We start from the raw sequence: 24257 nt of genomic DNA on the forward strand, positions 1-24257 counted from the left end.
CTCCGGACTCAAAGGGAGGGAACTTAGATGAAATTCCAGACAGTAGGGAGAGGGAACTTATATAGCCTACCTCCAGCAGGGAGACAGGACATCAAGTGAGGGATGGGGTTGCCATCCTACAGTCACAACTCTGACCCAACGTTGTTCTTGTCTGAAAGAACTACGGGGATGGAAATGGAGAGGAGACTGAAGAAATGAAAGTCCACTGACAGGCCCAAAGTGGGATCCAGCTCAAGGAGAAGTCCCAAGGCCTGACACTATTACTGAGGCTACGGAGTCTTCACAAAAAGGGACCTATCATGCCTGACCCCCCAAAGACCCAACAAACAGCTGAAAGAGTCAGATGCAGATATTTGCATCCAATCAATGGACAATGGATGGAAGCAGCTGACCCATGTTGTTGAATTAGGGAAGGCTGAAAGAAGCTGAGGAGAAGGCCGATCCTATAGGAGGACCAGCAGTCTCAATTAATCTGCACCCCAGAGATCTCTCAGATTCTGAACCACCAAACAGGAAGCATGCACCAGCTGACATGACGCCTCCAACACACATACAGTAGAGGACTGCTGGGACTGTATTCAGTCACAGATGATGTACCTAACCCTCAAGAGACTGGAGGCCCCAGGGAGTTTAGAGGTTAGGTGGGTTGGAGGGTGGGGGTATCCATGTGGAGACAGGGGTTGGGGAAGAAGTATGGGATGTGGGACAGTCAGAGGATGATTAGGTGATTGGGGGATTAAATTTGGAGTATATATATTCCATATTTAATCCAATATATATGTATGTATATATATATATATATATATATATATATATATATATATATTTACATATACATATATATACATATATATCAAAATAAGAATAGAACAGATATTAACAAAAGGTACCTTTAGTAGTCTTGACTTGTGTCTTTCCTACTCACAACAAAAACAAAATTATGCCACTGTTTAGAGAAATTTTGAATAGAACATATTTGTAAATTCTTTATGAAAATTGCATAAGTCTAACGAAATTCTGCCCATGAGGAAATCCACATAACATGAATGGTTGGAACTGAATTCATGGAGGTAAATTGTGTGAGGACATGGGAGTACTTTCATTAAGTTGTTTATGCTTCAGTCATGTGTACATGCCAATATGATTTCAGTAGTATATTAATATATATGAATTTTTGACTAACCTAAGTAGAAGACTGAAGTCCTTGCTCTCTATTCACTTTCTCTCAACATCACATATTTGCTTCTGCATATATTAATGGCTAATCAAGGGTATTCATTGACTGATATTGTTCCCAAGCTCTGAAGTATGATTGTAATATATGCAGTATGATCCTACCTTTATAATTGATTGGGCCAATAGTAAATGACAATAGACAATAACTAGTTAAAGAATTCCAGTGCACAATTTCAAGTACTAATCAGTGTTGCAACCTGCAGGGTTCTTAGTGATTTGGCTTAAAAAGTAACTGAAAAGAAGGCTGCATCAGAGTGGTCCCAGCAAAAGCAGCAAAAATTTAATTCTTTGATTATTTTCAGTCTATCATAAGATCAAGACATTTACTTATAAATAAAAGAACATACATAACAAATCCTGTGGAGTTATTACAATGGGTAAGCACCCTTGTTCTGCAAACATTAGAGATCTGCATTTAAAACACAAGCACCAAGATTTTTTTTAAAAAAGCCAGATATTCTGCATATGCCTGGATCTCATGCATTGTGGGCAAGAAATTGGAGAGTTGCAAGAGCTCATCAGCTAGCCAGCCTAATAGAAAAACGGAGCCAATGGTTTAGCAAGAGACTTTTGTTCCAAAGCAACAGGTGGAGCACAACAGAGGAAGACACCTGACATTCTGCAGGTGCATTTACCTGCACGTCCATGTGTACGTACCACGCATACATATAATAAATGTATAACACTGATACACAAAATAACCTATATCACAGCACAATGTTATGTGTGGAAAATGTGTGACACTGCTTTCCAGGCATCATGAAAGAAAATGAAAGAATCCACTGCAATTGCAATACGCAGACAATTGCAAAACATAATCGGAAAGATGTACAAAGAAAAGTAAATGGAGAATATGAACTTTATAAAGTTTAAATATAGCTGTCCCAGACACTTGAAGTTTTATGCAAGTTGAGTGTAAAAGCAATATTTGAAATACAACTAAATTATACTTTCTTAAAACTTGATAAGCTGAGCTTTGAATTCCAACACTTTTTAATTGACTTCCCCAAATCATCTCCCATGTCATTCTGCCTTGGAGGACATACCACAGACTTCTAACATGCTTATTACAGGCTTGCACTTAGGAGAGTCCTAAAATTCTTTAGAACTTATCATTATGTAGTCTGTCAATATAAAGATTCGGCTCAAAGATGTTATACAGTACTTCAAAATAATTTTCTTCTCAATTGGTGGTTTTCAATCTGTAAGTTGCAACCCCTGTGAGGGCTAAGAGACCCTTTCACAGGGGTTTGCTAAGAACATTAGAAAACACAGATATACAGATACAATTCGTAACAGTAGAAAAATATAGTTATGTTGTAGCAGTAAAGGTAATTTTATAGTTGGGGGTCACCACAACATAAGGCAGATATTAAAGGGTTATAGTATTAGGAAGGTTAAGGACCACTATTGTAAGTTGTTGTGAAGAGATGGATCAACAGTTGAAGTTTGTGCTGCTCAATGAGGAGACCCAGAGTTCAGATCCAAGAGCCAACACTGGTAAGCATACCAATGCCTGCAACTCTTGCCCTAAGAAACCCAATGCCCTCTTCTGCCTTTGGATGGGCTGCCACGTGTGGGCATACAGAAAAATGTACATAAATTAAATTAAATAAACATTTTAACAAGTAGTTGTAAGGCATATTCCATTTCATGTAAGTAATTTGCCTTTAGTGCATTCATTTATGCACATGGATAAGAAGCTCAGAAGTTTGCTATGGTGATGAGAATTTTTGAAACTTAAACAACATATTAAACTGGCTGCTCATTTTCTGTTAGTTTGTGGTAAACTCAGAGGTGAAAAGAGGACATCATAAAAGAAGAATGAAGGATGAAAACCAGAGAAATAAAGGAAGGGGGAGAAAGGAAAGGGAAGGAAAAATAGGCATATCGCTATAATTTGCACCATAGCACTACATGATAACAAATAATTTTGCCAGCATATATTTTATTGTACATCATGCCAGATGGAGTGCGTGGTGGAGCCCAGATGGACACTGATTCTGATTGAGTATGTGTGGACTATGATAGCTCATTAAGTTATTGCTAGCTAGCTATTCATTCTCCTTTCTCACAGTTTCTCTGGGATATTTATCCATTTCCATATCTAGCAGTATGTATCTTTATGTTCATATCACATATGGTATGCATACAACTTCACACAGAATAGGCAAGCTTTTGGCGAATTGATGAAGAAAAGATCAACTACAGTCTAAATATTAGTCTGTATTTTAATTTAAAAATGTAGTAGTTCTAAGTGTCTTTAAGATATTTAATAGGTTGTGTTATATACAGAAGGCAATCATTTGCTAAGCTGTATGTATCAACTTCCTTACCTATACATACAGATTAGTTCATTTTTCTACAACCACAAAGCATTGGGAGAAAGTGTCACTGAATAAGAGAAGTTCAATGGGAGGAGAGGCCCTTGGTCCTATGAAGGCTCAATAGATGCCTCAGTGTAGGGGAATGCCAGGGTGGGGAGGCAGGAGTGGGTGGGTGAAAAAACACTCTCATTGAAGCAGAGGGAGGGGGTGGGACAGGGAATTTCCAGGGAGGACTGGGAAAGGGGATAACATTTAAAATGTAAATAAAGGAAATATCCAATAAAAAAGTAGAGGTTTTTGTCTGCTTTGAGCAAAACACTTCCTTTAAGCCATTTCATAAGAAAGTGATGCAAATGATGAGAGGAGGGAAAGAGCCAACATAGTTACCAGTCCCGTGGAAAGGACTTGGGACATATTGTGTTGGCATGAAATAATAAAGCTTTGTTCATAAAAACAACAGTCACAGTGAATGAACATTCTATTCTGCAACTCATGCTTAATAAAAATCAGAACATTATAGAAGCAAGGATAATGTTGGAACAACTGTAGACTATGCTAACTCCCTATTCATGCATTTTCTTTCTTATTCTTCAGGTTATCTACAACCACCGTTGCCATGGTAGAAAGAACATCATTTCCTGTTTAATTTTACTTTCCCCGAGAATTTTGTTTAGAAGATAAAGCCAATCACTGTCATGTTTTAACTCAGCTAAGAATAATGGCAATAGGTCAACACCTACATTCATCAAATGACTTTGTATGTCATTGTGTGGACCTCAAAAAATCCTCATGAAGAAGCATTTCTTCCTTTCTAGTGTATATGAAAAGTTATTTTATTATAATCATCAAATGTATCTAAAAAAATCACATAGCCAAAATGGTGTAAAGTCTTCATTTAAAATCCATTCTATTTGATTATCAAGTACCTTTACTAAAATAGGTTCTTGGCAGTAATTTATCTGACAAGATTTTTATTTGATTTATAACACAAAGTTTTCTAAATTTATTAATTAATGCATACTTTATATAAAATAATTATTAAATGTCATTGTATCTGATTAACTACACATTTTTATTTTATGAAATTATGCAAAGTTTCCTAGCTCACTAGATGTGGATTGTATGAAAAGGGGAAAAGAATCAGAGACTTCTGTCCTTAATAGAGATTCACAATCTCAGGCTAATCTGTGGAGGGATAAAACAGTCATCATATGAGAAAGAGATTACTTTAGAGTTTGAGTAAAATCCAAGTGTTCTGATTCCTGCGGGTTGTATTTGAGAGTACTATTACTCAGTAAATAAAAATGTCAGAGTGGAGGATGGATATACAAATCTGGAACCACAACTGAATATAAATTGAAAACAAAAGACTGGATGAGGTCAGTAAAGACATGAATGTTCATAGAAAAGACACCCTGAACATTGAGCAATGAAGAGTAAAGAAGCAATTGATGACACAGGGAGCACAAGATGATGGATATGTACTTAGAGTCTTGTCAGTCAAGTAGATGGTGGCAGTCAAATGAGTTTCAAAGAGAGAGAAAAACTAAGAGGAGGACTGAAAATTAGCAATAGGCTATTAAAATACTTTGGCGGAACAACTCAGAAAAACTGAACCTTATTGATACAAATATAAATGTGAATTGGGAGAACTAGAAGCAGTATTTATAAAGCCATTAAGTTTTGTAAGTATGTGCACATGGTGGGCCTGTATAATGTGAGCACATGTGTGTGCATGCTGAGAAGAAAGGTTTGACATCACATGTCCATTTCAATCACTACACACTATGTACTGAGGCAACGTACCACACTAAGCATGGGACTCGTCCGTTTAGCTCCTTTAACTATTCAGCTTGCTCTGGGAATCCCTGTATGATCCTCAAGCACTGAGATGCAGGTCGCTACTCTGCCTGCCCAGAATTTATATGGGTCCTAGGGATCCAAACACAGTTCTGCACATTTCCAGAACAAGGGCTTTATTCCCTGTGCTATTTTCCCGGGCACATAAAATCCCTGTGCAGCATGAGTTCTCAAAAAGAAGCCTGTAAGTGAAGGATTTGCTTATAATGAAAAGGGAAAGAAACGACATGTTCACGTGAAAGGGGAAACCTCTAATGGTGAAAATGATGCTAGAGCATGGAAGGAACTGATGGTCTAGAGTATGATCATTGAGCAGAGAAGGGGGGGAATCTGCAACACAAGAGATTAGCTTTCTAGAGGAACTAAAGCTCCCTTGGGTGACAGATGATAAAAGATTAGCTTGGAGCTCAACAGTCACCATTAGTAGTTGTGGTAGTAGACGTTTGTATACATTCTCAGGAAATAGGAAGCAAGGGTATCAGCTATATAAGATCGAGAGAGAATGTTTTCCATGCTCAGAGCTTAAAATACTCAATCACAGGTTTCAGCATGATTTTATGTCCACATCACTGGGTTATAAAAAATATTATTGTCTTTGTAATGATAGGAACATTAAGAAACTTTGATCTGGTATACTTATCTCAAAATCTTATTTGCTTTATAAGGATCAATATTTATTTTTTCCTCAGTCAAATTTTGTCTCTTTGTCTGATCATCACCATTGTCCAGGTCATGTTATCATTTTCATGTCGTTAATGAGACTTGATGAGTATATTCTATGCCAATAAATAAGAAGAAACAGGCGAAGTGCAGTTTAGGAAGGAATAACCTCTAGCACAACTTCAGTGTACCTGTTAATGCAAAATTATTTTTAATGTATCAGATCATAACCTCTGCCCTGGAAATATAGACAAATGAAAGATGGCGATCAAGTCTCCTTTGTTCAGCTTTCTTAATAAAAGGTTATGAGACACAAAATTAAGAATTTGCGATGATATCAAAAATTATAGGGATACATAACATATTCAAATTATCTTCCTTGTACTTGACATTCACAACATGTAAATAAATGAAGGAAACAAATATTAACATTTCATAACTAATGTAGGAAGTCTTATTGCAAATGATCCCCTCTAATATCTCCAGAGTACACAATCAGGAATGTAATTATAGTGCCCTGGAAAGCGTTATCTACATTAGATGTCCTATTCACACAAATAAATATTAATTTGACTGAACTGATTAGGTGCGAAGAATTGGATGTTTCCTTCAATTCTGATTGTACCACTATTAAAGAACCAACTCCCTATAATCACTAAGAACACTGGCAATTATGCCAAACAGTCTCAAGACTATATTCCTTTCTTTTTACTTTCTGAATGAATAAAACACTGACTTAGCATCCCTGAGCCCAAGTTTTCTTCCCTTAAGAGTTGTTTCAAATAAGGTCTAACTCACCTGGATGCTCTGAAAACTGAGATGAGGCATGCATTCCTAATTACATCATGTCGGATATATGCATTTTACAATGACATCTAAATCACTCACTGTTTTAAGGTTTCCCTTGCTGTGAAGGGACACCATGTCCAAGGCAACTCTTATAAAGGACAACATTTAATTGGGGCTGGCTTACAGTTTCAGAATTTTAGTCCATTACCATCATGGCAGGAAGCATCAAGGCAGACATACTGGAGAATGAGCTTAGAGCTTTACATCTTAATCCAACTTCAGCTAGGAGAAATTGTCTCCTGCAGGCATCCAGGAGGGTCTCTCTTCAGCATTTGGTGGAGCCTGCATATAGGAGGAGGCCTCTAAACCCCACCCACAGTGATACACTTCCTCCAATAAGGCTTCACATCCTCTATTAAGGCCACACCTCCTAATAGGGTCACTGCCCAATATGAACCAAGCATATTCAAACCACCACACCCACTAAGATCAGTTTCAGTGTCTTTTTCTTTTTTTTTGATGCGTCAGCAGGCCAAAGTTAGGAGTCCTTATCAACTCCGAACTACTTTGGGTTAGCTGCATCACTCTTTAAGATGTTCAATAGACTGTTCATAACCAGTCCCTATGCCTGTCTCTCAACAGAGGCCTTGGGAAACTCTGCCAGTCTCCCTTATTTCTGATTTTGCTCAACAGTGTAGGCAAGGACATTTGTGCCCCTGTAAACCAAATCATTCTATTTGACTGCTTTCTATTCTCTGATAACTTACTGTAACAGTTTGGATAGCAACCAACTTCTTCACGGCCATTTACATTCCTTTGGCTTGGGCCTCTGTAGGGCGAGAACCAAGCTCAGCCATTGATCACACCCCAGGCCAAGCTCCAGGAATTCTGCTTGGCTGGTTAAACTCCCCAGAACCTTGCCTTAAAACTCCATCCCCAGATTCCTAAGTCAACCTCTTCTCTCACAGCTCCAGCTTGGTTCTTGCTGCTGAGTTGTCCTAAAACCACATCTATTCTTACAGTCTCAACACTCATAGTCCTAGCTCCAGACACACAGCATGTGCAGTGGTTTGCCTGAAGAATACACCCAGAATAAAGCTTACTCAGCTTTCTCTACATACCAGGTCTGGTTCTTGCTGTTCATCTCCTCTACTGGCCCATGCTGAGGGATGTTACAATCTCATATCAGACACACAACCCATTAAAATCTACATACCAGTGTCACATCACAAAACCACAAACAATATGAAGAGTGAAGGCATTATGTTGTATCCAAACTTACTAGCCCTCTTGAAATATTCTTTGATATGTATTACTTAAATGAACCCCATGATGCAGAATTTAAAAGAGCAATAATTCAAAGGTGGTAAGAAGACATGAAAAGAAACATCAGTGAACTTGGAGAGGATGAAAATTCTCCTGGGTCTGAGAAAGAATAAACCATGGATGAATAAACTGATGAAGGCAATACATGATCTGAAACCTGAACTCAGTAAATAAGTAGAAATACTGAAGCAAACTCAAGCTGAATAGGTCAAATATAAGATAGAACATCAGAGCTTGACGACAACATGGAGGAACGAAATCTCTCAAGCACAGACTATGAAGAAATTTTAAAGCACACAAATGAACATGGATAAACATTAGGTATAAGGCATAGAAAGAGAAAAATCTTAGGCCAGTGGCATAGACCTGACCATTCACAGAATAGAACTTCCTGCAATTTAAGGAAAGACATACCCATGGAGGTACAAGAAACATAACAATCCCTAAAGGAACAGGATCAGTAAAGAAACCCTCCCCACCCCCATAGTATAGCTAAAATATTAAATGTACAACACAAAGAAAGGCAATAAAGAGTACTTTCAAAGCCTTACTCTAGCTTTCATACTGGGAGTACATGATGAGGAGGGATGTAATAATAAGAAAAAGTTAACAAGCCAATTGGCAAATAAAGCAAATAGTGGCTTAGCTATGCTCTTAACCCTGAAGATGATGAGGCATAGAAGGACTGTGAAAATACTTGAAAGGGAGATTTGAATGTGAGGAAAATAAGAACCAATAATAAGTCTAAGAGGTTGCCTAATCACAGGACAGCACAAAGCTGCCCTAAAGACAGAAGTCGTTCATAAGTGTGTCAGCTTCAGATGGAAATCTCAGAGGTTCCCTTCTGCAATTAGCAATTTTAAGATACCAATTCAATGTAGCTACAAAGTGTATTTGACTAGAGTCTTCACGGGAGGTGGCCATTTTAGATGCCTTGGCCTTTTGGTGTAATAAATAAGAGTGATCCAATGACAGACCCTATAGCACCGTGGTATAAAGAGAGTCCAGAGAAACAAAGAGTTTATAGGAAAGGATGCTAAAAGGATAGGTTGATTAGCATCATACCAGCTCCAAATGTTTAAGCCAAGAACCTGCCACACACTGGCTACCGAAATCCCAAAGCTGACACATCCAGGACCCTGCCTGGACACAGTTCTTCCCACTCTGACTTGACTGTTGAGTCATGCAGACCAAGATCGTTGGTTTTTCCAGTCAATCAGATCAGCCAGTTCAACTTTCATGACAAGTTTGCGTAGGGTGACTCTCTTATTCTAATTTGAATGAGGTATCAGAACAATAATCAAATAAAGAAATCTTGCACTTTTAATTCGATCTATGTCGCAGTAATATACCTTACTGACTCTAGAAGAGCCAGAAAGTCAGTTTGCAGTTCCTAGAGGACAGTGGTGACAGGATCCCAAGAGAGATAGAAGGCATATGAAAATGAAGTGTGTTATTTTAAGCAGAGGTAATATCAACAGTAAGCTGCCAAAAGCAAGTTCTCCCTGACACTCTAAGGTACCCTGACACTCCCAGAGCATACATAAAGCCCACAGTTGGGCTTTTGCAAGATGAGGCTTGGCTTAAAGAAAAATCAGGGCAAAAATAAATAAATAAATAAATAAATAAGTAAAAACTAAAAACTAAAAAAATAAATAATAAAAAAAAACCCACCTGGAATTTGAAGTAATTGGGGAAAGTCTATATTACACAAAAAGGAAACTGGACATACTGTGAGATAAGCTACAAATAACACTTTAAAACACTGAAGTGTAAACTCTTTACAAACTATGGATTTTCAGCATAAAACCTTAATTCTATGGCCACCACCACATAGTAGAAAAACTTGGGTCTCTTCATTTATTCTCATTTTTCTTTTATTATTATTACACAGTTTTTCGCATCCATTTTCTCCTTCCAAATCCTCCCATATATCTCTTCTTGCTTTCTTTTCAACTCTACAGCCCCTTATTTTTAAAGATTATTACATACATATGTCTACATGGACAGCCACATGTATTTCTAAATGTAACCTGCTCAGTCTGAATAATGGGACAGGAATGTCTCTGTTCAGAGTCAACCATTCGTTACTGGCTAACCAAGTGGTGGGGTCTTGCCTGGAGAACACGTTTTTCCCACTCTGAGCATTCTTTAGTTACCTGTAGTCCTTTGTATAGGTTTGAGGCCCAGTGGTCTTTGCCCCCATCCACTTTGGCATGTAGATTAGTACCTTGTTCAGCTCATGCTTAGACATTCATTTTAGTGAGGCGATTTGGGTGTGGCTTGTAACAATGCCAGGACACAAAGTCTCACAGTGAACTCCCTGATAACCTGGCTCTTACAATCTTTTACCCTCTCTTCTGTAATGTCCCCTGAGCCTTAAGTGCAGGGCTTATTTATAGATGTATTAATTGGGACTGGGCTCCACAATGCTACATTTTGATTGGTTGTGACTTTCTGTTGCAAAGGGAAATTTTCTTGAAGATGGGTAGGGACTACATTTATCTATGGGCACAAGAACAAATGTTTGAATATAATTGCAGATTATGTTGGTCTAGGAAAGTGGTGATAGTAGCTTGCCCCCCTACGACTTATGACTTCATGAGCCCTGGGAGTTAGCTAGGTTTCTAGTATGAGGCATGCTTCCTACGTGTTGTGTAGGTTTTAAGATCAGTTAGAGAACTATTGCTTACCGCCACAATATGTATGATTCTATGATAATCTTAGAGTTACAATGCCATGCTGTTCATTGCTGTGGTCGAAAAGGTATCATAACTGGGTAGCACTGTTTGTTGATTCCATCTACTTGAAACACTTATATTGGTATAAATATTCTGGTATTTAATAAATAAAATTATATTCGTGTATAATATTGGATGTTTGAAAGTTAGTCCTTATTGTTATCTTTCAAGTCAGCAAACTTTTATGATTTTTAAACTTAAACAAAGTGGGGAAAAGTTAAAGTACAGTCTAAACTGGACCATTTTGCATGAAAGAGTAAGCACATGGTAAAGTTTACCCATGCCAAAAAAAGTGGACTGTGAGGTAAAGAGGATTTAAAAGAACTTAAAGGATTCTTTTCTTTGAAAAAGGGGAAAGCAAAATGATGACTATTCTCATTCATAACATTCTTATTGTAAGAAGTAGTTTCAACAACAGATGGAATAATCAACCTATGATTTGTACCCAGTATCTGTCTGTTTTAATTAAAAGGGAGATTAGCTTTGCAAGCAGCAGGAAGTAGAAGTCTAAACAGAAAAACAGTCATGGGGGGTCCCCCAGGAGAACTACTGCAGCTACTTTAAAACAGAGAGAGTTCCAATGGGCATCTAGAACGGAGAAAAAAATAGAGATTCTAAAAGCGTATGGAACAGATTTTAAATGTTGGACATAAAGAAGTAAGGGTCATGAGAAATACCAACCCTAGTTAATGAATGCTCATTAAGATAATGGGTATCTTAGGCATTTTAAGTGATCCAGACAGATATATCTTGACCTCATCCATCTATTGAATAGAATCAGGTCATTAGATTTAATTATTTAGATTAAAACATGTATTAGCCATTTATAAACATAAAGACAGTCAAATGGTGTGCTGAGGTTATCGGATGAATATGTCTCACAATGAAAGGCTACATCCTGTTTTCAGGATGCGTTTAATACAGCAAGAGTCCTTTAAGTGTATGTGCATCAATGTCATAAATGTGCTGTCTCTAAATGAGTCACTGACATCTGCTTACTCAAGGTCAATGCCAAATTAATTTCTGAAATTGGTAGAATTAACTCAGTCTTTGCTCCTGTTGAGTCCCTGTAGGTAGGAGAGTCTTGTCTGCTCATTGTTGTAACATCAGTCCTTTGGGAAATTCCTCACAGAGAAAAACAAATGAATACAATATTTACTGAATAACTGAACTGCTTAGTAGACACAAGCCAGAACGTCAACACTGGGAGTTTTTTGAAATGTCACTTTAAACAAGCTATTAGCATGACTGAATTACAGGCTTGCCTAGAAAGCGGCCCTAAAATATATATTTACTTTCTAAGGAAAAGCATTAGCTATCCCCCGATTATAGATATCACGATGTAGTTTCAGTGAAAATAGAAACAATAAATATGGTAATCAGAAGTAACTGTGGGTTAAGGAATTGATTTCTTTTTATTTGAGCTGAACATGTTCAACCACAATAGACATGCCAAAGTGGACAGGGGAAAAAGCAGGAGGCCTCATCATAAACGAATAATTGACCTTTTAAAAATTTTACCCAGACAATAAGCAGCAGTACATAGAGAAGCTTGAAAACCTTAAATGTAATGAGGCAGCATTGGCATTCTCTGTTCAGACTAAAGTAGGACAAAACATGGAAGGACATGAAAAGTATAAACAAAGAGACACTAACACTCAATACTGAATTCTCACCCCGCCTCCACAGTGTGCATGTGTGCATATGTCTGTGACTGACAATCAAAAGACAGCAAGGGTGTCATGTCGGGAACAGGTCTTACCTGCATTACCATAGGGTCTCTCATTGCTTTGGACCTCGCCATTTGGGCTATATTGGCTGGTGAATAAATCCAAGAGATCTTTCTGTCTCTATCAACCCAACATTGAGATTAAAACACACTATCAGTCTTGGCACTGCAGTGTGTGCCTGTGTGTGTGTGTGTGTGTTGGTGTGTGTGTGTGTGCCTGTGTGTGTGTATGTGTGTGTGTGTTTGTAATGAGTGTATAAGTATGTATGATGTATTTGTGTGTGTGTGTGTTTGTGTGTGCGTGTGTGTGTTTGTAATGAGTGTATATGTATGTATGATGTATTTGTGTGTGTGTGTGTTTGTAATGAATGTATATAAATGTATGATGTATTTGTGTGTGTGTTTGTAATGAGTGTATATATATATATATATATATATATATGTATGATGTATTTGTGTGTGTGTGTGTGTGTGTGTGTTGAGTACTAGTATGTATGTGAAAGGCTAAGTCCTGGGGTACCAGTCCTCACTTTCTCCTTGGTTCTTGACAGGATCTTGTTATTCACTGATGAATAATAGCTGGGGTGTGAGCTTTTGGTGATCTTTTTGTCTCAGTCCACTATGGGAGAACCATGAAATGGTAGACACTTGTCGTTCTGAATTCAGTTCTTATGTGGCTTCGGAGGATATGAATTCAAGTAGCCAAGATTGTATGACAAATGTTCTATCCACTGACCCATCCCTTAAACCTCACGTTTGTCATTTTTTATATAGATTCTGAGATCAGACTTAGGATCTCACACTTGAAATACATGATCTTTACCAACTAAACTATTCCATTAGCCCTTTAATTTTTTTTTTAACTTAAAACTTATAGCTTTAAATTTTTGAAAAAAAAAAAAAAAAACATTGGGTGAATAGGTTGGTGCCTGGTTTTCAACATATGGCAAAAGAAACACTCTCATTCTTAATAGCTAAGTTTACCATGGCGACAGTTCATCAGTTGGGTGAGACTGCATTGCTGTGAATGTCATTAGTGTGCAAATATTCGCAAAATAGTTGCTATTTTTTTTTTATGGTGAAGCATCAAACCATAATAGAATAATATGCCTATGTCATTCTGTTGATAACTTGGTAAAATTTATATTAGAATTATTTGTGTAGCTATCTCTCTCAAACCAGTATGAGTACTATTAAAGAAAATCAGTAATGACTTGTGGAGAAATCTCTTCAGCTTCTATATCTCTAAATTGAGACTACAAGCCTTACGGTAATGGAAACCCTTACTCTAACTGTATCTTTTATATTTAACTGGACTTAAGCATAAAAATAATGTAGATGGATCAGCAAATGAGGAGCTCAAGTTTGCTGTGTTGTTGGGAAGAACCATATACACAGGAATAGGTCATATAATGTAGGATAGGTCATATATTGTAGGATAGGTCATATAATGTAGGATAGGTCATATAATGTAGGATAGGTCATATAATGTAGTCACGTTCATTAGTTGGAGAACAGTCTTAACCTGACAACTTAAACAGACTTAAGCACTTGAATATTCTTTTAATTAGAACTGTTATGTGTTAGCTAAGGATACTGGTTTTTTAAAAAGCAGAAAGCCTATTTTGAATAGAGAAGTGTTAACCACATCATTTTCCACCCAGCTGTGATGAATGTAAGACTGTGATATTTGGGTTAAAAAGGGCAAATATGACTCACTCCACTTATGTCCTCCGAAGAAGAAAGCAGCAATGTGGATGCTTCTAAAAATCTGTAAAACCTGACCACAAAGACATTGTTTTTATGACTATGTCTTATTTGTTGGGCATTATATCAAGAACTATGAGCAGGGAAGTGCTGTCATTTTTTTTTTTTTGTGCTGAATGGTTTCAGCTATCTGTCTTTCACTTGCTGGGGGAAATTATTCAGTGTGAAACGGTGAACAGGAAGCTCCAGGTGCAGTGCAAAGGCAGGTGGCTGGAAGAAGGATATTCACGTCTACAAGCTCGAAATGTCAAAACACATGCTCCTCGCGTCAGCTGATGGCACTATCTAGCCTTATATATACCGTCCAGGTGTTTTCTTTACATTACACCTGGGCCAATGTACAAACCTAGAAAAGCAGACAGTGGCTACGTGCATATTAATTTCTGTTAGCATTATTCCTGAAGGATTATTTTCTTATGCTCTGTGCCAGGCCAATATTATATTCTTGGGACTGCTTTAGCAACTACCTTAAGATAATAGTGAACAGAAATGATGGATACCATTGATACAATTCGTCAATGACACAATGATGATTAATACCATAAAAAAATCAGTCTTCACCTTTTTTTTTTTTTTAACAGCACAGAGAATTTAGAGGCTAGTATATTGTTTTACTGGCTGTTAGTCTTTTTCAGAATTCTTGTAGCAGAGGTAATTTCTGTAAAGGTGTAGATTATATAAATAAAAAATATTTCCATATTCTAAAATTGATTACTAATGACAAGCAGAGGCTAAATTCTAATATTATTTTAAATCATAAAAAAGCTTTACTTGTCAAATATGAACTATTGAACACATCTCATCCAGAATGTTATTAATTTAATATAGTGTTTTTATGCTTAGTATAGTGTTTTTATACTTTATAGAAAGTCTAGCATTTTATGCTGATATTTCTCACATTAATTACTCAGTTTTACTCTCTCTAGGGACACTCAATTTTTCTCTATACAGTCTTCAAAAGAGCTAGCCTAAGGTGGTGTGCGTGGATGTGAGCCGCGGCCGGAGCTGCGGACGGTTTGCCCGAGACCGTTAGCGCCACCGGCCCCAGATTCCGGACCCCTGCCACCGCTGCCCGCAGCCATGTCCCGATACCTGCGCCCCCCCAACACATCTTTGTTCCTTAGGAACGTGGCCGACGACACCAGGCCTGAAGATTTACGTCGGGAATTTGGTCGTTATGGTCCAATAGTAGATGTTTATGTTCCACTTGATTTCTACACTCGTCGTCCAAGAGGATTTGCATATGTTCAATTTGAGGATGTTTGTGATGCTGAAGACGCTTTACATAATTTGGACAGAAAATGGATTTGTGGGCATCAGATTGAAATCCAGTTCGCACAAGGGGATCGGAAGACACCAAATCAAATGAAAGCCAAGGAAGGGGAGAATGTATACAGCTATTCACGATATGACGATTATGACCGATATCGACACTCTCAAAGCCGAAGTTATGAAAGAAGATCAAGGAGTCGCTGCTTTGATTATAACTATAGGAGATCTTACAGTCCTAGAAACAGTAGACCGACTGGAAGACCACGGCGTAGACGAAGCCATTCCGACAATGATAGACCAAACTGCAGCTGGAATACCCCGTACAGTTCTGCTTACTACACTTCAAGAAAGATCTGAAGGCGGCAAAAAGAACCAAAGAAGGGCAGTTCAAGCGACCAAAGGGTGGGTGGAAGGGGCTACAGTATGAATACTGTACGAATATTTTCACTCTGATCTGAAAAGATAAAAGAATTATCGAAAACTACATGGAATAATTGAAGTCCCTTCAAGTTTGAAAGTAAGCATTTTAGGACAAATAAAAGGAAATTCAACTTTGTACTTGTGGAAACTAATCCCTAAATATGAACAGATTTATATTGACTCATGGGTAGCCGATCCATGATAAGTTACTGGAAACTAGGATGTCTGAACATCAAGGAAGACAGCCATAGTCTCTAACAGTGCCTCTCTTGGTCTGTCTCAACATAAAAGTGGATGGTAAAGGTATGGTCCAATATAAAGTTTTTCCTAGTTATCTCTTAAAAGTCAGTTCCACTTAATGCCAATGTTGGCAAGTCTTGCCTTTTTTTATTCCAGTGCCAGTATTTTCTGCTTAACTGTTTGTTCTGTTGGCATCAGAGTTTATTTACTTGTATACTACACACAGTTTACATCTAACCACCCCTTCCCAGGCTAATTCCACTTAATACTTGATATCCACCCATGAGGGCCCATCTCTTCTCAACTCCTGTGTAGACAGTATGTTCAACAGATATTTATTGAACCCTTACTGTGGGCAAAACATACTGGATAACTGGAGAAGAGAGCAGATTCCTTATTTAGTAAAACCCACTGAGCACAATCTAGTGAATCATTACCCAAATAACTTTAAGGCAGACCCTGGGTGCTATAATTAGATTATTTTGAGACAGACAGTTGTTATACCAATGGACTTATTGTGAATTGAAGAAAGTGTTTACCGGATAAGACTTTTTAGTGATCTACTTGTACATTTTATAGGGGACATATTATGTGTATAGCTAATAAATAACTTTATAGTGTCACAAATGTTTTAGATTCCTTAGTTCCTTATCAGGATATGAAGCTTGTTTATCCTACCACTAATACCACCACATTCGGATTTTTGTTGTATTTTTGTCACATATTTAAAACTATGTCAATATCTGAAATCTGGAAACAGTGTTAAGCCTTTGACCATTTTTTTCTAAAATGTAGTAGGTACACATAAATGAAGAGAGCAGTAAAATGAAGGTTATTTGTTAGGGGTTTTTGTTTTTGTTTTTTGTGTTTTGTTTTTTACTTTTTTTCAGCCTGCCCAAACTCAAAAAGGCAGCAGGCACCAACCAGGTGAGAATTATAAATTTTGGCTTCACTTTCATTGCTGTTTTTATTTTGAATCAAGTTGGAAATGCTTTTAAAGTTTTATTTTTAAGGACACAAAAAAAATTGATAACTGAATAAAAACTGAAAAAAAAAAAAAAAGCCCTAGCCTAAGCCAGAGGGGAACTTCACTCAAAAGTATGTTTCAATGAAAATTTATCAACGTATGAAAAACACCATTTCCACCACAGACATAAAACAAGATTGATTTACTTCAAGCAACATATTATTTGTGGTATATTTACATAAGTACAGTGTTTATAAGGATTTGAATAGATGATTGTATAAACCATGATAAGCACAAAGAGCAGGAACTTCCAGACTAGCTGAGATATGTCTCTTCTGCTTATGAGAATTGTATAAAACCTATAGGGAGGTCAGTCGATGATCTGGACTCCAATCTATCAATTTGGGGAACTATTTTCCAAAGCCAGGCAAGTATGTTCAATTTGCATGTGCATGTCCCAAGTATTTGGAAACAGATATGAATAAGGAGTGTAAAACCTTTATATAACTAACCTGACACAGGAAAATGGAACTCAGAAACATCACGCATAACTTCAGACACAGTGTTCTGGATCATTCAGCTTTTAACTATCCCTGGATGGCAGCCTGTAAACTCAGTGTGTCAGAAATCAACGACAACAAAAAACAATCAAACAAACACAAACAACATCAACAAATAAAAAAAAAAAAACCTAAAAATCTATGAGTCAAAATTAAGGAAATAAAATGATAAATATAACAGTGGCATGATGAAAGATACACAACACATACACATACAGAAATACAGACATACACACACACACACATGCACACACACACACACACACACACACACACACACACACACATACACACACGGAAGAAAGAAAGAGGGAAAGGCTAAGTAGGACTGGTTTGGAAGATCAGCAAGACCAGTAGATGTGAACAAAGGAAAAGAAAGATTAAGGGGGAGCCAGTCCTCTCAAAATACACTATAAGCATGATTTTTGCATAATGAAACCTGTTGTTATATGTATTAATATATGCTAATAAGAATAAAGATTTTTTAAAAAAATAAATAAACGTGAAGATTTCACTGTCACGGCTGTACCAACTGAGAGGAAGTGTTCCTACATTTCCTGACAACACAGCCTTGTTCATGCTCAGAGCACGTGTATGTAGCTGAGCATGTGTTTGTAGAACCCTTTAGCAGGAATAGGGAAAAGATCAGAGAGAAGCCTCTTTCTTGATTGTGCATTGGAGATGAATGCAAGATGCAGGCTGAGTTTCTTTACCTCCTGGCCTGGCCATCATTTTCTTGCTACCTGCACTCGGGCCCTGCTCCTTTTACCTCCTCTCCCTTCTACTGTGCTTTTCTCTTAGGCAATGGGAATGCCATCTGTTAATCTCAAGCGACTGATGTAACCATCAGACCATCAGTGACCTTCAGTGTAAAGTTTCCCATGTCATACTAACATGAAGTATGACAGTAGGAGTTGGCTCCTTCTTTGCTGCTTTGTATAATGTCTAGTTTCCCTGACACTCAAATTTTAAAGCCATGGATCTAAGGCTGTTACCCAGGGCAGCAATGCATCCAACCTATCTTTTTTTGTAGTTTGTTGTTGTTTGAAACAAGATTCCTCATGTCTCAGATGATCTTCAACTTTTGATTTCCTTCCTCCATCTCCTAAAGGCGAGGATTAGCACCACATGGAGCCTGAGTGGGTTCATAAGACACTAACAGTTGAAAAGGTTGAGTATAATTTAAATTTTAGGCAGTTAAATGAAAATATTTGGCTATATTTGCATTATTATAATGTCTTGCATTTCCTGTGCACTTTATAATTTCCTGTTTCTTCTCTTTTAAATTTTTTACTCCATGAAATTATATTGTGTACTATTCTGTAGATTTCTCTGATAAAGAGAATTATGGACATGTCTTAGAAAAAGAAACAAGCAGTTACAAAAGCAATCACTGTCCTGCAAGGTCTTACCACACTGAGCAAAAACCAGTTTCCTGACCCAGATAAATAAAGCTGGCATTTCTTATATCTGTAAGTTTGACCCATAGGTCTTTAGATAATCAACTCATGTTGCTGTCATTTACAAAATGGTTGGTAATTTGCTTTGCATGTTCTTCTTAATTACAGAAACATCAAATAATACAGAAGACCCCAGGTTAAAGCACAAAAGGAAAAATAAAAAGGTGTAGAAGCTCACAGAAAGTGTTCTCGGCTGATAGAAAAAGAAAGTATTTTCCAGATCTGGGCGTCAAACAGCATCAAAGGGCAACCTTCTGTTGATGTAGAGTATGTCCGCTTATAATATCTCAAAATTTGAAGTAATTCTTTATAACACTAGAGCTGTATTTATAATTCTATAAAATATTCAAGCCAAAATAACTGCACCCAATTTCAAATTTATAAGGTCAAATTTTGATTATTATTAAATCCTCCTGGCCTAGCCATCATTTTCTTGCTACCTGCATTTGGGCCCTGCTCCTTTTACCTCCTCTCCCTTCTACTGTGCTTTTCTCTCAGGCAATGGGAATGCCATCTGTTAATCTCAAGCGTAATAAAATCAACATGTTGGGAAAAAAATAGAATCTTCTGTGTGTCTCGGTCTCTGTCTCTCTCTCTTGCACACCACAGACACACACAAACATGCACATATATACCACATATACACATGACATGCATATATATATAGATATATCTATATATATCTATATATATCTATATAGATATCACATATACACACACACATATATACCCACACACATACACACACATATATACATATATTCACATATAAATACATATACACACATATATACATATAACACACCACACACACAGATATACACATACCTACACACACATACACACACACACACACACACACACACACACACATATATATATATATATATATATGCACAGACAGACAGAGACACACAAACAGACAGACATGCGCACACACATACACAGACACACACTCTTTGAGTCAGGTTGCCAGGGAAGCACTTCAAACAATAATGAAATTAATAAAAGCGTAATTTGGAACTGAACATGATGTTCTTGGCAAGTCTAACAGTGATCCTATCATGAAGGACACCTGTTTTCAAAAATTCAATTAGGGGACTCTCCTCCCTCCTTTTCCTAAGAGCAAAAGATCAGTGCATCTGCAGTGATGTACAATGTTTGGAGAGGGTTAAGGTGGGAGGGGAGGGAGGGAGCAAGTGGGTTTGGAAGTAATCATTGTAAATTATCCTGTGTCCTGTAAATATTTTTCTCCTCCTCGATGTAAAATATGGTTATATTATGGTCTATTACCGTGAGATTAGAAGCACACACCTGCATAATCGCTCTCCCCTTTCCTATGGAAATGTTAATGGATCCTCTTTTTTATGCCTTGGTTATTAAGAGATGTGTTTGAAAGTAGGTAATGGTATTCTTAGTGTGAGGGAACTTAGAAGGTATGAGCTGGGACAGAGCTCAAAGCCCTGCTGTCTCAGAGTGCTGGTTCTTTTGTCTTCCAGGAAAAGCAGTGCTGAGAAAAAGCCAGCTCAGGAAAAAACATCAAACATCCGGAGACACTGTAGCGAGAATGGGAGGGCCCAGGGGTCTTATTAAATGTCTAACCCACAGCCCCACCCTCATTCACTACTGACTTGTAACTATGTTCTGTTCTCCCAACCCAGCCAAGAAAGAGCTCTTTTTGTTTTGGTTTCCTTTGCTCTTTCTGGTCTTTTGTCTTTCTCGAGATTTATTCTGTTTCTGCTGGACAGTCACTTCTTTATTATCCCCATGGAACTAACCAGGACAACACCACAAACCACTTTCCACAAGTGGTCACAAAAGGGTGAACAAAATTCATGACAATCATTAATAAAAAAAAACCTTTATTAACAACCTTCTCATAGAACTGCCAATTGTTATTTGATCCAAGGCAGCATAGTAAGAAACATAATCGGACATCAGTCTCCTACATACAAGGGATGTATCTGGTGCTAGCTGTCAATCAATATCACAACCAACAGGAATGTGTAGAGCTAATTTCCCTCCGCGGATTTTCTTACTTTGAGTAAGACATTAAATTTCAATAATGTGGAACATTCTTTATGCAGCCTAGAAGAGATACAATGATTTTGTAGATTGATGCAGTAACCATTGCTAAATTTGGTATCAATGTTGCTTTCACTATATCTAAGAGAACACCCACGAGGAGTTTCTCAATTTTAAAATGTTTTCATTGGTTGCCCTCTTGTGGCCACATGTGATACTACTACAAAAAAAAGGAAAAGAAATTAGCTAATAGCAAATACTGAGTACTGAAAGAATCTGTCATGTATACAGACAACTTACAGACTAGGTTGTATTTATGTATAAAGGCAACAATGATGAATGAATACAGAGGTCATGACTTTGAAAGAGAACTGGAGAGGTATTACTAAGAGTTTTGAAGGAGAAAAATGAAATAGGAAATATGTAGTTATATTATAATCTCAAAAACTAAAAGAAATATTTTTTAAAAGAGTTCCATGCTGTTATTTTACTTTTCCTCAAAATATATATTGTGTATATATCAAAAATTAACTTTAAGTGAAATTTTTATAAATATACCTTTATTTGAATAATAAGCAAAGTCATGTGTGAGGAGCTGGTTTGGCTGAGGCCCCTAGATGGCGCCTGGGACTGCTGCCAAGTCTAAAGGCTAACAACTGACATCCTCATATCCCTCAAGATAGCCATGTCCGTTAAACTGCACTGCACAGATGCACCACGATGAAAGATCAGATGACGTGACAAATGTAGTCCTGAGCCAATGAACTGGGCCTNCGTGGAATGGGGTAATGGGGAGTGGACTAGAGGGTATAAAAGGAGATGTCAGAGAGACACCAGGAGAGAAGAGGAAAGGAAAGGGCGATCGTTTTAGTGCACATAGTTATGTTCCTGAATAAACTGCTTTGAGAAGGACATTGGTTTCATCGCTTCTTTTCTGCTGGTTGGAGACAGCAGCGACAGTCATGATATTTTTAAAATTTGTACATGCTACAGTGAAGTTATTCAACATATAATAGCAAATAGAGGAGTTTATATGATTCTTAACTTTAAATAATGAGCATTTATGAATAGAAAAAGATATCATAATTAGTTGATACTACAGACTAAAATTCTAGTGAGATATATATAACATTATATAGATGAAAGACTAAAGTTATTATATAAATATTTTAGTTATGTAGCATAATTAACTGAGAATTTCTGTTTTTTTTTCCAAAAAGACTTCACTTATCATTAATGTGTGTGTGTGTGTGTGTGTGTGTGTGTGTGTGTGTGTCTGTGGATGCACACCAACCACAGCATACATGGAGGTCAAAGGACAAATTTCAGGAGTCAGTGCTCACATTCCACTGTGTGTTCCAAGATTCAAGGTCAGGTGAGTAGCCTTACCCAGAGAATAACCTGAGCCTGCTCCCAGGCTCATGCTTCTGTTCTCAATGATGGCATGATGAATAATACCAGTATGGCCAGACACTAATGCTATTGAAAATGAGCTGGATCTGGGCTACCTTTGTTTTGCTCTTGTCAGTCTTCAAGTCTTGATTTGTAAAGTGATAACTTGGGGCCGCATGACAGTGTATGGTAAGAATCATGATAGATGATTCTGCCTTCCATCTGACAAAAAGTTCCTAGTATTCAATATTCAATGCTTTCTTTTCTTTGACCCCTTTTTTTCCTTTCTCCCTCCCATCCTTTCTTCCTTCTTTTACTTCCCTCCTTCTTGCCTTCCCATTACACTTTGAGGGCTCCAAAGCAGTCTGTTCTATTTAAGAAGAAAGGGCTCTGTTTGCCTAAGCCATACTGTCATAATTTTATTTTCTTTCTGTTGTGCACATCAGCTACATTTTAACCACCTGTTAATGGACAGCCAGGTCGATTTCCATCCCTTTCTTTTGTGAGTAGAGCAGCAATACATAGATCGGCTCACCTAGATGCAAGTGTCACGGTGGTAAGGTTTGGAGTCTTTGGGGTTGGCGTTCAGGAATGGTACAGATGGGTGCTATGATAGATTTATATTGGTTTTAGGAGAATCCGTCATACTGGCTTCCATAGTAACGTCAGGATTTTATACCCCTACTAACAATGATCAGGGTTGTTCGTTCTGTAGCATTTGTTGTTATTTGTATCTCTGCCAGAATTTGCTGTCATTTGTAATTTTTTTCTTGATGGAAGTCATCTTGACTGGGATGAGACGAATACCTCTAATCTTTAAATACCACTATCTATGCCTTCTACTCCCTTCTCTAATGTATACCCTTCCTTTCATTTGTTAGTATATTGAATAATGTATGAAAGAATTAAATTACAGTAGAGATATTCAATAACTCATTAAAATTTCCAAATAACTGAGGGACCTGACTTTTTTAAATTATGAAGAAAGCAGGTAGGCTTATGTGAACCCAGCAAGGTAGGGCACTCCTTACAGAAGGGAAGGCCCCACCCAGCAAGGTAGGGCACTCCTTACAGAAGGGAAGGCCCCACCCAGCAAGGTAGGGCACTCCTTACAGAAGGGAAGGCCCCACCCAGCAAGATAGGGCACTCCTTACAGAAGGGAAGGCCCCACTGTTTCCAGTTTTGCACATTCTTTGGATGAGACTAGTAGAACCTAACTCATTACATCCAGTAATAAATAAATATTGCTGCTACTGAGGAGACACTGGGGAAAAAAATCCTGTAGTAGGCAAAATAAGGAGACTTCAAAGGAAGTTCACACCCTAACCTCTGGTACTTATAAATATTTTACTTACTTTACATGGCAAAAGAAGTTGAAGGTGTGAATAAGTTAAGGGTCTCAGATTTATATATATATATATATATATATATATATATATATATATATATAGAGAGAGAGAGAGAGAGAGAGAGATAGTATATATAT

At 37.5% G+C, this 24257-nt stretch overlaps 1 protein-coding gene and 1 pseudogene across 16 annotated transcripts in view; one reads left to right on the top strand and one right to left on the bottom strand.

Annotated features, from left to right (window-relative positions):
• Positions 1 to 24257, bottom strand: part of Ppfia2 (PTPRF interacting protein alpha 2) — a 443940-nt gene that overhangs the window by 290893 nt on the left and 128790 nt on the right. The window lies entirely within an intron of this gene.
• LOC110326606 lies at positions 15516 to 16070 on the top strand (annotated as a pseudogene).

Source organism: Mus pahari, chromosome 9 (assembly GCF_900095145.1).
Source record: "Mus pahari chromosome 9, PAHARI_EIJ_v1.1, whole genome shotgun sequence".
NCBI lineage: Eukaryota > Metazoa > Chordata > Mammalia > Rodentia > Muridae > Mus > Mus pahari.